The sequence below is a fragment of the Cuculus canorus genome, chromosome 3 (genome assembly GCF_017976375.1).
Source record: "Cuculus canorus isolate bCucCan1 chromosome 3, bCucCan1.pri, whole genome shotgun sequence".
Taxonomy (NCBI): Eukaryota; Metazoa; Chordata; class Aves; order Cuculiformes; family Cuculidae; genus Cuculus; species Cuculus canorus.
In genome coordinates, this window is record NC_071403.1 from 87,644,056 (window position 1) to 87,659,522 (window position 15,467).

The window sequence follows — 15,467 nt, forward strand, 5'->3', positions numbered from 1 at the left end:
AGGGAACAGGAGCAATAGTTAATATAAGAGTAATATAGATAACATAGATAAGAGTATATAAGAGTAATATAGATATGGAGCTATTGGAACCGGTCCAGAGGATGGCTACAAAGATTATTGGAGGGCTGGAGTCCCTCCCATATGAACACAGGCTGAGAGAGTTGGGCTTGTTCAGCCTGGAGAAGAGAAGGCTTAGAGGAGATCTTACAGCGACCTTCCAGTACCTGACAGGGCTACAGGAAAGTGTGGAGAGGGGCTATTCATAAAGGCTTGTGGTGATAGGACAAGGGGGAACAGGTATAAACTGGAGAGGGGCAGATTTAGATTAGACATAAGGAGGGATTTCTTCACCATGAGAGTGGTGAGGCACTGGCACAGGTTGCCCAGGGAAGCTGTGGATGCCCCATCCCTGGAAGTGTTCAAGACCAGGTTGGGGCCTTGGGCAGCTTGATCGAGAGGGAGGTGTCCCTGTCCATGGCAAGGGGGTTGGAACTAAATGATCTTTAGGGTCCCTTCCAACCCAAACCATTCTATGATTCTATGATTCTGTGATTAAAGACAAATACAGTTCCTTGCAAACACTCGGCTTTCTCAAACTCTTTAGTTGTTTCCCAGCTTTAAGATTTTATCTGCCTTTGTGTAAGACTTGTTCACACCACGAGAAATAGAAGACACAAAGATTAGACAATTCAGAAGGAAAAAAACAGTTTTAAAACACTGATTATCCTTGGACATATTCTCTTAACACAATAGTTACAAGGCAATGGCTGATGTAAACACTGATAATTACTTCCCCCTTGCCTTTGAACTTACAGGCAATTCTTGCCAAAAGACATACTTTACTATTCAGAAAGACAGTAGTCTGAATCCTTGGTTTAGGTCTGTTTTACTGCTGAAATTTGAAGCACTCATACATCAGAAATTTATTGATTCTATTTTCTAAATTAACCATCCACAACATGGTTTATGCTAATGTTAAATTTAGACACAGACATTTCTTGCATCCTTTTTGTGTCTGGAAAACGTATGTCCTTTTAGCTCTCACTGTGCTTTTCCAGATACACCCCATCCCTGTAGTTTCTGAACCATGTTCTGAAATTAATTCTTCTATCTTTGGCAGAAGACATTACTCCTGATTAATTCCTTTGTCTACTTCATGTCTCCCACATGTTCTCATTTCCTGAACACATTCCCTGCTGCATTGTGGGCACAGGTGGGATACTTCTCTGACTTAAAACCAGACGGGAGTTTTCTTCTGCAAAGGGGAAATCTGCACCAGCCAGCTCTGTGATCATGTGATCACAGAGGGGCTGAGGTGGGTAAGGATGTCTGGAGGCCATCTGGGCCAACCTTGCCTGCTCAAGCAGGACCACCTAGAGCTGGTTGCTCAGGACCATGTCCAGCCATTGCTCAGGACAGATGGAGAATAGCTGCTTTAATCTGTATAAATACTGAAGAGAGCCCAAGGTGCCAAATAATCTGGCAAATTTTGGTCTGATTATCTTAATTTCCTCTTCCTTTCCACATCCTCCCTGGTCAAGCTGCTCTCCTCTTGGGTGTGCTTGGCTCCTAGTGAGGTGTGTAGACACAATAGCCTGTGGGGAGCAGGAAAAGAAATGTGCAGATTGACGCAGAGGTGACAGAGCCAGAGGCTTTGCCCCAAGTGTGTGTGACGTATCTACACAAGGTGGCACCATGCTCAAGGGAAAGACTTCATATCTTGATGTCGGAGGTAGTCATAACTTGGTTCCTGCTGAGCAGCCTCATGCAGTTATAAGGCTTTATCTAAAAGCTTTATCTGATGTAACCCTCAGTGTAACCCTGGCATCAAAGGAACATATTCCCCTGATGCTTCTGTGCCTTACAATGGCATTATGCATGAAAAAAGCGGCCAGCCCTGGGTAGCAGATTTCTGAACTGATGGTCAACACCCACATGGGACAGCAAGGCCATGGTCTGATGCACTGTTGGCACTGGTTGTTCACCATCCCTCTGCAGTATTGATCAATGATTTGGAAACTGCTGATGGAAGGGTCTGTAACTTCACCCCTTATAACTGCTTCCTGGGAAGAGGATTAGGAGATATTTTATGGAGGCATGCTTTCTGCCGGGTGAGTTATTCATCCATGGCAGGGGCTCCCCTGGAGAAGAAGAGGACTGCAGGATTCAGCCCAGTGCTCCTCCACAGAAAAACTTGGGAAAGCAGACAAATGGCTCCATAATTTGATGTTGTATATGTCATTGCTTTTCCTCTTTCCAATACAGTGGTCAGCTCTGCTTGAGGTGTTATGGAGGAAGAGTTACTGCAGATAGACAACAGCTCTGTGTGAACAACAGGGATCACAGTATGATTAGAGTGACACACACACCCCCTGGAAATTATCACCACTTAGGAAGTAAAGGTCCTGGGTTCAGCAAAGACTAGGAACATGCTGAATTTGAAGTGCATAAGCACTCACATTGGCCTTGTAGGCTTTGGTGACTTGGGACAAGGACCCATGGACAGCTGTGTATGCTGTCTCCAACGGTGTTCCCAACCCTTGCCCTCCAGAAAAGAGGCAATTCAATATGGAAGACGCTACCAGGTCCCCAGAGGATGAGCAGACCACCAGAAACTAAAGCATACTGATGTTAACATCTTCTCATTGATATGATAAAAAAGCTGGGTCAGGCCTTTAGCAAGTAACTTATTAATTCTTGAGTTGGGGACAGCCAAGTGGGGTACTTATAAGGGAACTCATACACATGCTTTCCATAATAATTTATTCACATGAGTAATCCTTCATCGTGCAGACAGTCCTATTGAACACAAGGGCTTGCAGGATGAAGTCCTGAGATAAGATGCACAGTAAACAAAGTATGACATTTCAGCCATTAATTAATATTTAGAAATAGGCAGATAATGAAGTCATGATGGCCATGAGGTCACAAGGCTTCACTGTGTCCTGAGATTATAACAAAATTGTTACTAGTGCAGACATGGTTCTATTTAAAATATAGCTACTATCCAGAAAAGTTATGGCTGAGGTATTAACCTACGTGTAACAGGGCAAATAAAAGGTGACAATGTCACCCAGAAGATAAGATTTTGGCAGGAGCTCAGCATTAGTCTGTGCAAGTCACTCTCCCTGCTGTCTTCTCAGCTAGTGTCAATTGTGCTTTTATTTTTTAACATGCTTCATTTCTTTTGCCCATTCCCTAAGAAAATTGAGGTTTACGTCACTAGGCTGCGTGTTTATATTTTCCTGTTTCCCAGTATGTTTTGAATCCATTGATTGAGTTTGGAGGATAGTGACAAAGTGGGTAGGCCTTTGGGATCTGCATTGTGAGCCTCATGGAAGATGATGTATTTGAGGAGTTAGTGACCAATGAATAGTCCCATGTCTGCCCTACCAGGCATCCTATGCAGGGCTTGAGCAGCCTGAGTAGCTGCTGCAAGGGAACCTGCTGGAGTGCCGTGTGACAGCCTTGGGCTGTTCACTGATGGGTGAGAGAGGCTGTCGGAAGATATCTGGGGGGTTTGTTAGGCAAAATAAAAGGCACCACAGCATGGGAGTGAGGCAGAGCCTTTTCAGAGACAGGATCTGCACAGCAAGGCACTGGAAAATCCATCTGGGGTAAGATTTACTTGCTATCTATATTCCTTTTTTTATTCTATTCTATTTTAATATTTTATTAGGGCATTTGTTATAGGGTTTTCCTTACCAAAACCTGGAAAGAGCCCTGCACCATCTTGCCTTCTTACCCTCCCAGTGGTGCAGATTAGGATTTTAGTGTCCTAGGATACAAGATTCACAGTCAGGACAGGAGAGGCAGAGCTGCTTATGTGCCAGTGAGGAAAAGCCTGCAGCACGAAATCAGTCTTGAAAACACACAAGCAGGAAAGAGATATTGACTGTCAGCCTTTTTATCTTCATAGCCTGTAATATCTAGTTTAAAAACACTTCAAAAAATGTTTTAACTCAGTTAATAAATATAAAAACTTCTCTGAGCAGCACAGTCATTTTGTGCAACTGCATGAGTTGAAAACACAAGATATCTTTGTTTTGTTTCTGTAGTAGCTTGCAAAATGCTTTCCTTATTGAAACAAAAAGCATTTTCTGAGTATGCATTTCTGCAAAAACATCTGCTGTGGGTGAAGTTATTTGACAAAACAAACCATAACTCTTTATGTAGATGAGAAAATACTAAAGGTCTGGTGGCTTGCAGAACAAAGTAAACAGAAATAAAGAGGAAATAAGTGACTAAGTATTATTAAGGATATTATTAAGGTTAGTTCCTCTTCCTTTGGCTTTAAACTGTATCCTTTTCCTTTGTATATTTTTTTCTAGGAATTTTTCTTTCTCTTTATTTTTTCAGCGATCTCCACTTTTCCCTTTCATGCTTTAATTGCTTCATTCCCTTCTGTCCTTTAGAGAGTCTGAAAGAATAAAATTTTAACTTGGAGGCGATGATTCCTATGCACAAGTCACAAATTGTGTTTCAGAATATGTCAAGCCCTGTTTCATTTACAGTTTTTTCACATACTATGATTTAGTTTCAGTCTGACCTATTGGCTTGGTTCAGGACCTGTTGCAAGAAGATCCATGGGATAAAGGAATTAAAAAGCTAACATAACGGTTTGTTGAGGCAAGGCAGTCCCCCCTTTCTCAGAATCAGCCTATTCCATTCAAAACCCTTCCAGCATTTCCATCCCTGGGTAGAAAGGATGGGACTTCTGGAGGTGCATTTAACATCAATTCCCTAACAGTCTCCTCATTTCATATAGTATCTGTGAGCCTTTGTAGATTTTGACTGCATGCATACAGTCCTGGGACCTGGCCCAAAAAGAGAAACCCACTGAAAGATACACACTTGTTTCTGTTTGCATTGTCACAATTCATTAATCTAAGAGACCTTATATGCAGGCTTTCACTGCCTAAAGGGGGCTTATCAAAGCATGAAGAGAAACTTTTTTACCAGGGCCATGTAGTGACCAGGACAAGGGGTAATGGATTTAACTGAAAGAGGATAGACCTAGATTGGACATAAGGAGAGAAAGTCTTTATGATGGTGAGGTGCTGGCACAAGTCAGCCAGAGAAATCATGCATACCCCATCCCTGGAGATGTTCAAGGCCAGGTTGGACAGGGATTGAGCAACCTGGGTCTAGTTAAAGAGTGTCCCTGCCCATGGCAAGGGGCCGGGGTGGGGGGGAGACTAAGATGGTCTTCAAAGGTGTCTTTCAACTCAAACCCTTCTGTGATTCTAATTCTATTGAAGAAAAGTAGATGTTCAGATCTGCAAAAAGTCTTTTGAGTGTCATGTGATTGTCATGTGTCACATTCTGAGCCCCCAGGATACCAAGTATTCCTAATTTGTTATTAATAATGTTAAAAATTGCTTCAATTTTTAAAGATTACAACTGTTTGGGGGAGAATACTTTGAAGGAAAAAGAGCAGAACTAGTTCCTAGCTCCATCTTGTTCTTGAAGAGAGCAGGGAATGCCACATGCTTCCCATTAACACTAAAAGCGATCATATTCTGTGCTCTCACTTTACTGCTTATGCTAACATATTTATTTGTACTTCAAAAATATTAAGTTTTGTAATACAATGCATAACTGGCCATAACTCAACATTTGCAGATTTTAAGGCAATACTTTTCCAGTGTGGGATCAGGTTGGGTGCCTGCTTGCAGAGCAGCACACCCCTCTGCGACACAGTCTCAGCTCAAGGCAATTGTTAACAAAAATCAGGAGGGAACCCTAGAATATCCCTGCAATTCATCAGACTAAGAGGAGAAATGCAAGCTGTGTGATACGAAAAGATACTTTCTGTCTGCACAGTCTCCTAGAGTAAAGTCATATAACTGAAGTCTTCAAGTTACTGATGGTTGACACATCAAAGGGGTGCCCCATTTTCCTGCCAGCAGCACCAGATGGGAATGTGCTTACTGCATATTATGGAGTGCTGGCGTGGGTTCAGGATGATCTAACTCAGTGCAGGACCATAGCATAGCTCCTCCTCGCTGGGAACCTTCCCCATGGATTATTTTAATCATTGTTTTCACGTGCACCTCTTCCCAGGGTCAGGCCCCAAGAGGAAGAGTTGCAAGACATCATTGGGAGTTATTCCTTCAGCAGATGCCTTGCAGTTTCCCTAGCTCCGTGAACAGCAGCTGAACTTCGTGGCTGCAATCTCGCCAGCACTGACAAAACAGGCTTGCACATTCTAATTAATCAGTTCTCCGTCTGTGACCTGTCTACAGCTTTATCTGTGCTGCCTTCGCACACAGGCTTGGGATCAGGCCAGTCCTCTGCACACCTTGATATCTTTTAGGCTCATGGCTGAGAACAGCTGGGGAGATTTTCAGTGCTCTTCTGTGATTCAGAGAAAGGTGTACCCCAACCAACAAGCTAGCTTTGAGATCTTACTACCTTTACACGAGGTATAGCCTACATTTTACAATTTATTTGCTACCATTAGTCCTAGTACTTTTTTTTTTTTGTTCTGGTGAGAGAAACAGCCAATACTCCATCAGATTTTGTACTAGTGTTCTAAGGTTTACCTGTCCTTTACACATCTGGTTGTGAACCTGATAACACAGTTTCTACTGCTGTTTACAGAAATGCTAGGCAGTTGTTCTGCTTCACTAGTATGTCATTTTTTATCATGGATCTTGCATTTTTGCAGTGATTGCTCGTAATCTTTAAAGCTTTTGACTGAAATGTGAATGACAAACTTGTGAACAGCTTCATGTGGAGACAGCTACTGAGGAGAACTGTCAGGCTCAGCTGGTGCAACAACCAACATGCAAGCAAGTCTGGATTTGTAAAACAAGGGATGTTGCCACCTTTAAAGTTATATACATCTGTATGTATTTTCAGAAGTTTGAAGATGGGAGTCCTTACTTGCTCTCAGTAAGGAGAATGAGAGTCAGAATTGCTCTAAAATCTATCTTGTTAGCCTTTAAAAAATAATACATATATATATATATAATTTTGGACCTTTTCAATGCTGTGGACAGAATAGGCACATTCTACTTACAAGAGTTACTGGCTAAGCATGTCAGAGATGACGAAGGATACAGAGTAGGTGTAAAATAACTGATATGTTCTCCTGCTTTCCTACAGAAGTCCTCTTTGAGGTTGCTTAGCAATAGCTGTCTGTGTTTTAAATCTCTCGAGCTGCTTTTCCTACAACTGTTGTTGCAGCAAGCAATTCCCTGGCAGCTAAAGAGGATTTAACTTCTAGCTGCTGATGTCTCCAGTTGTGCCAAGACAGCTCTAACATTAATACTTTTACTTGTTTCAGCCCAACACAGAACTAAAACCACAACTCAAAACAAACATAAACCCCCCCAATTCCTGACAGAGAGCTAGTATAGCTCTGTGAAAGGTTAGATTAGGGCCAGAGAGAGCACAAAGGGCTGGCAGGAATGCAAGAGCAGGTGTGGTACAAGCAAAATGCTGTAGCCAGATGTTAGACTGGCTTAGGCCAGTGACACCTTTAGCTTCTTTTGTATTCTTTTGTAACATTGTCTACCAATACATGAAAATTAATAGTGTTTGAAAATGACTGAATTTTCTACAGTTGAAACTGTAATATCTGTAACTATTCTTTTCCATGTTATAAATTCATTAATTGTTGACAGTAGCCACATGAGAGCTTCATTTTACATTTACATTATTTTATATTTAGTGATGCTCTTTTCCATCTTTCTAATATGTTGTCCCATTTGTTACCCAATCTCTGATGTGTTTCTGTGCTCCCCGACTAACTGCTAACTTGTCCACAGAGAAAAAGAAATTATACTGTGTTACCGAGAAAATGTCATAGCACAACAGCCCTTTTTCTAATAAGCTTTTCTCATCATTCTCTGTGAGACTGAGAGGCTTTTACCATGCTAATAGCAGTTCTAATATCTTACAGTTTTTATTCTTGCTCGATACCTTCCAGTCTTTTAGCATCGCTTTTCTTCAGCGCCTGTAAATGGTCCAGGTTTCACATTAGATAATAATACAGCAATATTCCCAGTGTCAGAGAAAAAGATCAGAAGCGCATTTTCAAGAATAAGTGATTCTAGAAAAAGATAAAAACATAGCCCATGAAATACTGCAGGCCTAGTGGTGTTCATTCATTTGCATAATTTTACCAGCTACTTTTATTCACAATAACCCATGAGATCCAGGACAACTGCAGAAAAGTCATATGCAGTAAAATAAGGAGTGCAATTCCTGCAAATACACAGTGCTTTCATAACCTGTGAGCACTGGTCAGAGTATAGCCAGTTCACTGGAACTGATAATGTGAATTATTAAGAAGGAAGAAGCACATCTCTAATTTGATATGCACAATCTTTATAACTTCTTATAGTATGAATGAATCTTGATTTATAGGCTGAATCTATAATTCTGGCAGCTGAAGAAAAGATTACACTGGCTACAGAAATGGACATGGAACCTCAAAGGCATTTCCTAGCACCTTTTTAATATAGGTTTGCTAGTGTATTAGCCTCAACAACTATTTCCTGCACTTGGGCAAGTATTCTTGTCATTATTTAAAAAAAAAACAAACAGGCCGCTTAAGTCCGATTGGGCTTGGCATCTCAACTAGTACAGCTTCAAGGCTACTTTGATATCCTGTCTATAATACACACCACCAACCCTGCTTCCAACCCCGTTGTCACCACTGGGAGAAAAGAACAATTCCAAGACAGCTTATGTAGTGTTTGGGGCAGCAGCAGGCACACAGCACCTTTCAGCTCTTCCGCTTCTCCTCAGTGCCCATCACAACAGCATCGTTGCCATAACAAAGACAAAGCATTTTGCCAGATGGTACCGGCTAAGTTCTAGCAATTCTTATTAAGCTACTGTAGTGAAATGGGGAAAACATGCTTTCCAATGTGTGCACAGATCGTTTAAATAGACAGTTTGTGTTTGCAGACTTGAAACAGCACTTGTAGCCTTGTCTTTCTGGATGTCTTTGGGGACTTTTGCAAACAGCACATTGATTCAGCTCAAGTTATATGACATAAAACACCATTCCTTTGATTTTATTATGTGGCTATGCAAACAAGAAAAGCAGACCACTAATCTTAATTTTTTTCTTGACAGATATTTAAGAGGAGTTCTATAAACTCATCTATGTGCTCTTATTACTCTACAGTTTTGTATTATCGTAAGGAGCAGCTGACTTGCCTGCTGTGTCATGGCAAAGTATGACCTTATCTGACCCAACCATATTGAAGCAACAACCTAAGGAGAAAGAAAAAAAAAAAAAAAAGGACACACTAGCAAGCTTAATTAAATGTAGACTTTTTTCCAGGCTAAGCCATGACATAAAAATTTTACACAAGCTTAATCATCATTGTTAATTAGATGGGTTTGTTTTATTCAGCAATACCAAGAAGTAGTGCAGTGGAGTTATTTACAGGAATAATATTACTCACATTTGTATTTCAGTGAAAGGCATAAGAACAAAGCAAGATGGGGATCTTCTGGGCTGAGGCAGAGTAGAGAGCAGAAGACTTACCTCAACCCATAGACCTGTCCTACTGGTGCAATCATGGTAACAGTAATTGTTCATAGAAAAGAATCATACAAAAGAACAAAATTTCTTCTCTTTGAAAAGCCTTATCAATTACAGAATGAAGAACATAATCTCTGATTTTGACAAATTCTAGTCACCTTTAAAGAGAAAATTAGTCCTTGGAAGTTGCCATGACAAATGATGCTGTTTAGAATTAGCTGTTTCTCTATTGCAGCATTGGAATTCCCATTAACATTCTTTCCGATTGAATAAACATATACTATTTCAAGATACCTGAAGAATTAAAAAATGGCTTATTTGACAGAATGACAGATTTTAGATTAAATCAACCATGTAAGTTTACAAAGGGAACGAGAATTCCCTAAGCATTTCAATTGAGCTGATTATATTATCTTATCTTAGTGAAGAAGCAGGGACATGTACATCTTTAAGGAAATGCAGTAACAGATTTGACTAGATAGAGGCATATTTTTTTAAATAAACACTAGGGCTGAAAGCCCAAGGGTTATACTGCTGGTTTTTAACAAAAATTTAATGGTACAATTTTATAACATGACTGGCACCACATCAAAGACCCATTTTTGAAAAAAAATAACACACCAAAGCATGTTTGAGAGTGTGCAATTTTATCCCAGCCTTACAACAAATTATTTGAAACAATAAATCTTAAAAACAGGAAAGAGAAAAGGCAGTTACTTTTCTAAATAGTATTTTCTCTAGTTTCTTCTTTCTTCAGCTCACTGCTGATTACACCTGTAGATGTGATGGCTTTTAGTATTTATATAATTACCAAGGGTTTTTAACTAGAACAGCTGACATTGGTGTTTAACTAGATCCTTAATTTCCAACAAGCACTTTTTACCAACCCTTCCTCCTCCTTACCCAGAGGAATTCCTCTTAACCTTTTGGCTTCAAAATAAACTGCTTTTGGCCATCATTTCTTTTTACTGCATACATCCCCCCAGCTTTTTCTCCTTTAAGCAGGGTACTCTTGATCTTGTAATATTCACACAAAGTCACCAGCAATTCAGAAATATTACATACCTTTCTGGTATAGAACATCTGATATTAACATTCATTTTCCCTACAACATCCATTTGTGTCACAAATTATCACGCTTATAAACATGGCTGGATTTGCAATGGGTGAATGAGTAGAAAATAGTCCTCTGTTTAAGCGACAAATGGAAGGACAGCACAGAGCAGCGTACTTGCCATGGCACTAACTCCCAGTTGGAAGACATAATAAGTGGTTTCTCTGCATACTCAAACTGCAGCTTCTTTGTCAGCTGACATAAGTTGTATAAAGCAGAAGCAAGTTACTTGCCAAACTATTTAGGCAAACATTATTAGAATGAAAGTACTGGTCATAGCATCACAACTCCATAGGTCTGCTACAAAACAGAGCACAAGCTCCCCATAAAACACAGAGGAAAACAGTTTCCCTTTATTGGGAACTCTGTTGGTTGAATTGCACTTGGATACACTTTTTGTCACAAAAACAGGTCTAAGGAAGGCCACAAGGTCATAGTCACAAACACAGCACTCTCTTTTGCACAGCAGAGCTCCCTGGGGTCTTCACGCGAGGGTCTCAGCTACCCTGAATTGGAGATGAGCATCAGGCTTAAACTTTGCCTGCAGCCTTGAGGCTCCAGCACGGGCAATCCCACATTGGCTTGTCTTGGTGTCACAGCCATGAAGGCATGGTTTTAGCTATACTGTGAATAACAGCCCCTCTGCTCGTGTGACCAGGCACACAGCAATCCGACTCATGCAGAGGAAGAGGCAGAGCCCAAACGACAGCAGGCAGGTTCCCAGGGAGCCCTAACTCAGGCGTGTGGGGAGCAGGGTGCACTGGCTCCTGCCACCCCACATTTCGGTGGGTGATGGAGGTTGTGGCTCACTAGCAGGGCTCAGAAAAACACACATGTAGAGAGACAGACACCATGAAACCCACAGAGATCAAAGCTGAAAGAGAGAGAGACGTGCTGCCTGCCCCTTCCTACCGATGCAGTGAAAATCCAAACTCAATAATCAATGCCAATTTGATTATTAAGCAGGTATTCCTTTAATAAATGGCAGCGGAGTACACATAGGGTAATCCTCCTAATGTGTAAAACTCTTGAGATTGGTTACATGATTTTTATACTGGGTAAACATACATATCCGACAGATGCCAGGAAATACTGGTTAAACATACATATCCATATAGATTCCCAGAAACATGTTACATGTTCATTGTTTTCCACCCACTCTTGCATGCACATCTCAGTCCCTTTGTGTCTTCAGAAGCCTCTGATGGTCTTATTTCCTTCCTCATTATGTCCTCTTGGTGAGCTCAGGTCTGTCCTTTGTTCTCTCTACCGGACTGTCTGTTCCTTGGACTGCCTGTTCCTACTTTCAACTGGTAAACAAGTTAAACTCCTGTTACAATCACATTCTTTCTAACTACAAGCTGGCCAAGATTTGATTCTTATTATTGCTCAAGCTAATTCATTCCCTTAACATACTGATTTATTCCTTCCTTGACGATCACAGAACAGCCATCGTGCCCCTGATGCCGTGAGCCCACAGCCAGCCTGAGCCACTGCCACCCAACAGCACCGTAAGGGCACAGGGCACACAGAGCACCCTCACGGCCCCCATCTGGGAACGGGACTCCGGGGCTGAGATAAGGTGACCTCAGGGGGCAGGAAAATGGCAGCAGCAACCTGCAAACCCCAACACAGCCTCCAGCTCCACACAGTCTCCCATGCCCTCATCTCCGCTCCTTGCCCCTTCAGCCCCTAAACCCCACCCCTCCTCCACGGCCACGCCCGGCACAAACCCCATCCCCGTCCTACAGCCACGCCCATTAGCGATAACCCCCACCCCTTCGCTCCACAGCCCTGCCCCCTCGCTCCCCGGCCGCGCCCCTTTGGCCACGCCTTTTCACCCACGGCCCCGTCTCCCCTTATCCCCGCCCCTTCGTTCCAAAGCCACGCCCCCTCAGCCTCGAAACCCCGCCCCTCCACAACAAATCCCGCTTTTTCGTGGCGCCGACCCCGCCCCTTTGGCCGAGCCCCTTCATTCACAGCGCCTTCGCCCCTTTAGCCCCGCCCCTTCACCCTTTCTCCCCTTTAGCCCCGCCTCTCCTCAGCCCCTTCGCCCCTTTAGCCCCGCCCCTTCTCTTTCGAGGAACAAGGTCTCCGTGCTCGCTCCTTATTAACCGCAGCGGGAAAGGCGGGGCCGAGCCGAGGGAGCGACGCGTCGGCAGGGCGGACCCCTCCCCGACTGGAACCGGGGGTTCCAGAGAAGTCAGAAGGCAGGGTACAGCGCTCGGCCAGGCCAGGCCGGGGCTTTCGAGGAACAGACGCCCCTTCCACCCCTTCCACGGCGCGCTCTCATTGGCTGCGGCGGGGGTGGGGCGGGGCCGGGCGTGACGCGCGTGCGGGGGAGTCACGTGGGGCGACTCCCCTTCACGGAGTGGCTGGGGGCGGCTGGAACCGGTTGCGGGGTGCGCCCGCTGCCCCTGGGCAGCGCGGGAGGCGGGGCGGGACGGGACGGGGCCCGCCGGGTCGGTGCGGGACGGTCTGGGGCGGGGCGACACTGCTGCCGCCCTTTGTCTCTACTGAAGCGGCATCGGCGCCTCGCGGGTCGCTGTTCCGGGTTGCCGCGGACCGGCGGTGAGAGAACGCGGGACCAGCGTCGCTGTGCGCTCCCCGGCCGGGCCGGCCGCAGGTCCGTCCTCCCGCCTTGCCCTTCTGCCTGGTCTAGAGAAGGGTTGGCGTCTTAAATCGTTAGAGCACGCACTGCTGGGGGCCTTTTAGGTGCTTTAAATGTTTATGATCGAGTGGGGCTGCTGGGAAGCGGAATGAATTTTTGCCGTAAAATTGTTTTCTGTCACAAAATATATTTTTCCTTATAGTTTTATATGTGTATTTCTATTCTAGTGCGGTGGCCTGTAAAATAACTGGAAAATTTAAAAAAAAAAAGGGAACGCTGTTTGTCTTAAACAGGAGCTGCTCCTCTGAGCTGCCACGTAATTCAGCTGTTTAAGTAGGTTGCTTCTCAATAAAAAGATAAATTTATCTGTTAGTAAAGTTGGTTGCTTCTCAGTTAAATGATAATTTATCTTTTAGTAAAGTAGATAGTTTCTCAATAAAATGATAATTTATCCATTAGTAAAGCAGGTTGCTTCTCAGTAAAATGATACTTTTTCTATTAGTGGTTGCTCCTCTATAAAATGGAATCGGGCTTTGGAAAAGTTCTTTGTTGTATTGAGGGTTGAGAGCAGTGAAGAGCATTGGACATCATGTTTGTCCGTGTTATTTCGGAGGAGGTCTTGGTATGGTTGCAAAGAGCTAAATTAATACATGGATAAGATCTTGTCAGTCGCACGTTAATAATGAACAGCACTTCAGCGAGAAGAAATCAACCCGCGGCAGTTCTGGTTTACTTGGGAATAGGTCCCAGGCGTTTCCTGCCTTTTCCTAGAACTTTGTCTACAAACCTGCTGTGACATGAATAACGCAGAGGAATCTGCTATCTGGACAGGTATATTAGAAATGCTGAAACCCACGAAGTTCTTGTTAATTAAAACAAAGCAGATGTTTTATAAGTGAACTGGTATTGCACATGGGGATCTTGTGTTTGATTGCCTGGCTTGACCTTACATACAGGCAGCTAAATTGAAACTGAAAACATTACCTCAAGGATATATTTCTTTATTGCTATATGCTAATAGGATATTATGGTACCTGGGCTTTGCTTCTTTCTAAGTGCAACCATAGCCCTACATGTAAAATTCCTGCCATTGAATCAGAACAGCATGCCCAAATCTTGTATGCAAGTTTGTTTTCTGTCCAGTGTGGGTACTGCAATGCAGTATCAGACAGCTGCTGACTTTGTGGCTGTCCTTTCTCATCCAGTCAAACTGGGGGGGGAAAGGAAGGGAGCAGGAAGAACCTTCTGGTTGTTTGGGTGAAAGTTAACTTAATGTGATAATGTTGTTTTTAAAAATTCTCCAGTTTTTAGAGTGAATGTCTCAACAAGCATATTCTTTGACCTTGCTCTAAAATCCAAGTGTTGTCAACTATTGTTACTTAGTTTTATTGCAATCCTCATTAGTTACTTTAGATGAACTTCGTAATATTCTGATGCCTTGTTAGGACTAACCACAAGCAACAAAATATGTTCTTATTAATACAAATTCAGTCAGATTTGAATAGGTATCATTTAAATATTAAAGGTATAGTCTCAAGTAGGACAAGTTGATATTTTTATGCTGGAGTGTGTAATTCTGTGACTAAAAAGAGCTGTGTCTTAAAACAGCAGTTTTTTGTAGTTTGGCTCCTATCTCATCTTTGTTCAGATCCTGTCATATGGTGAATTTCTGTTGCTGCATATAGTACAGCTTTCAAGAAGGTAAAATACAAGTACAGTACCTTCTCCTGCAGTGTGCAGTAGTGTTGAGGGAGGCTGCGGGGTGTTGTGCCCTGCAGCAGCTCCGCTCCTGCCAGCGTGCGCTCCCAGTGACAGATTCCTTGGCTGGGACTGTGGCACCTTTCCCCTGCTTCAGGCTGGAGTTGGACCTCTCCTTGGTTTTGATAGGTCTCATGAGTCTGTACTTCTAAGGTGGAGAATATCTGCTTAAAATCAGAAAAATAAAGGTAGAAACACTGCAGCCTTCTAGTTCTTGTCCTTTTGATCTTTATATGGAAAAAAGTGGAATGATATTTTGAAATAATTGAGCGTATGTTTACTTTTTGCTGTACCAGTAGTTTGTGGTCTGTGATGAAATGTGTGCTAATGGTATGAAGCAGCCTGTTTGTGCACAGATGGTCTTTATTTTTCTACAGATAACTAAGCAAAGTCAGTAATAAAATAGTTAAAAACATTCTCACATTAAGAACCAGGTGTTTGAAAGTATTAAAGTGCCTCACAGGAATATCATG

General features: G+C 42.8%; 1 protein-coding gene across 1 annotated transcript in view; it reads left to right on the forward strand.

Annotated features, from left to right (window-relative positions):
• The first annotated feature begins 12,990 nt into the window (after window positions 1–12,990).
• GPCPD1 (glycerophosphocholine phosphodiesterase 1) overlaps window positions 12,991–15,467 on the forward strand; it is a 42,823-nt gene continuing 40,346 nt past the window's right edge. The window contains 1 exon segment of the mRNA XM_054061878.1: window positions 12,991–13,251. The gene's annotated coding sequence lies outside the window, so the exon portion shown is untranslated.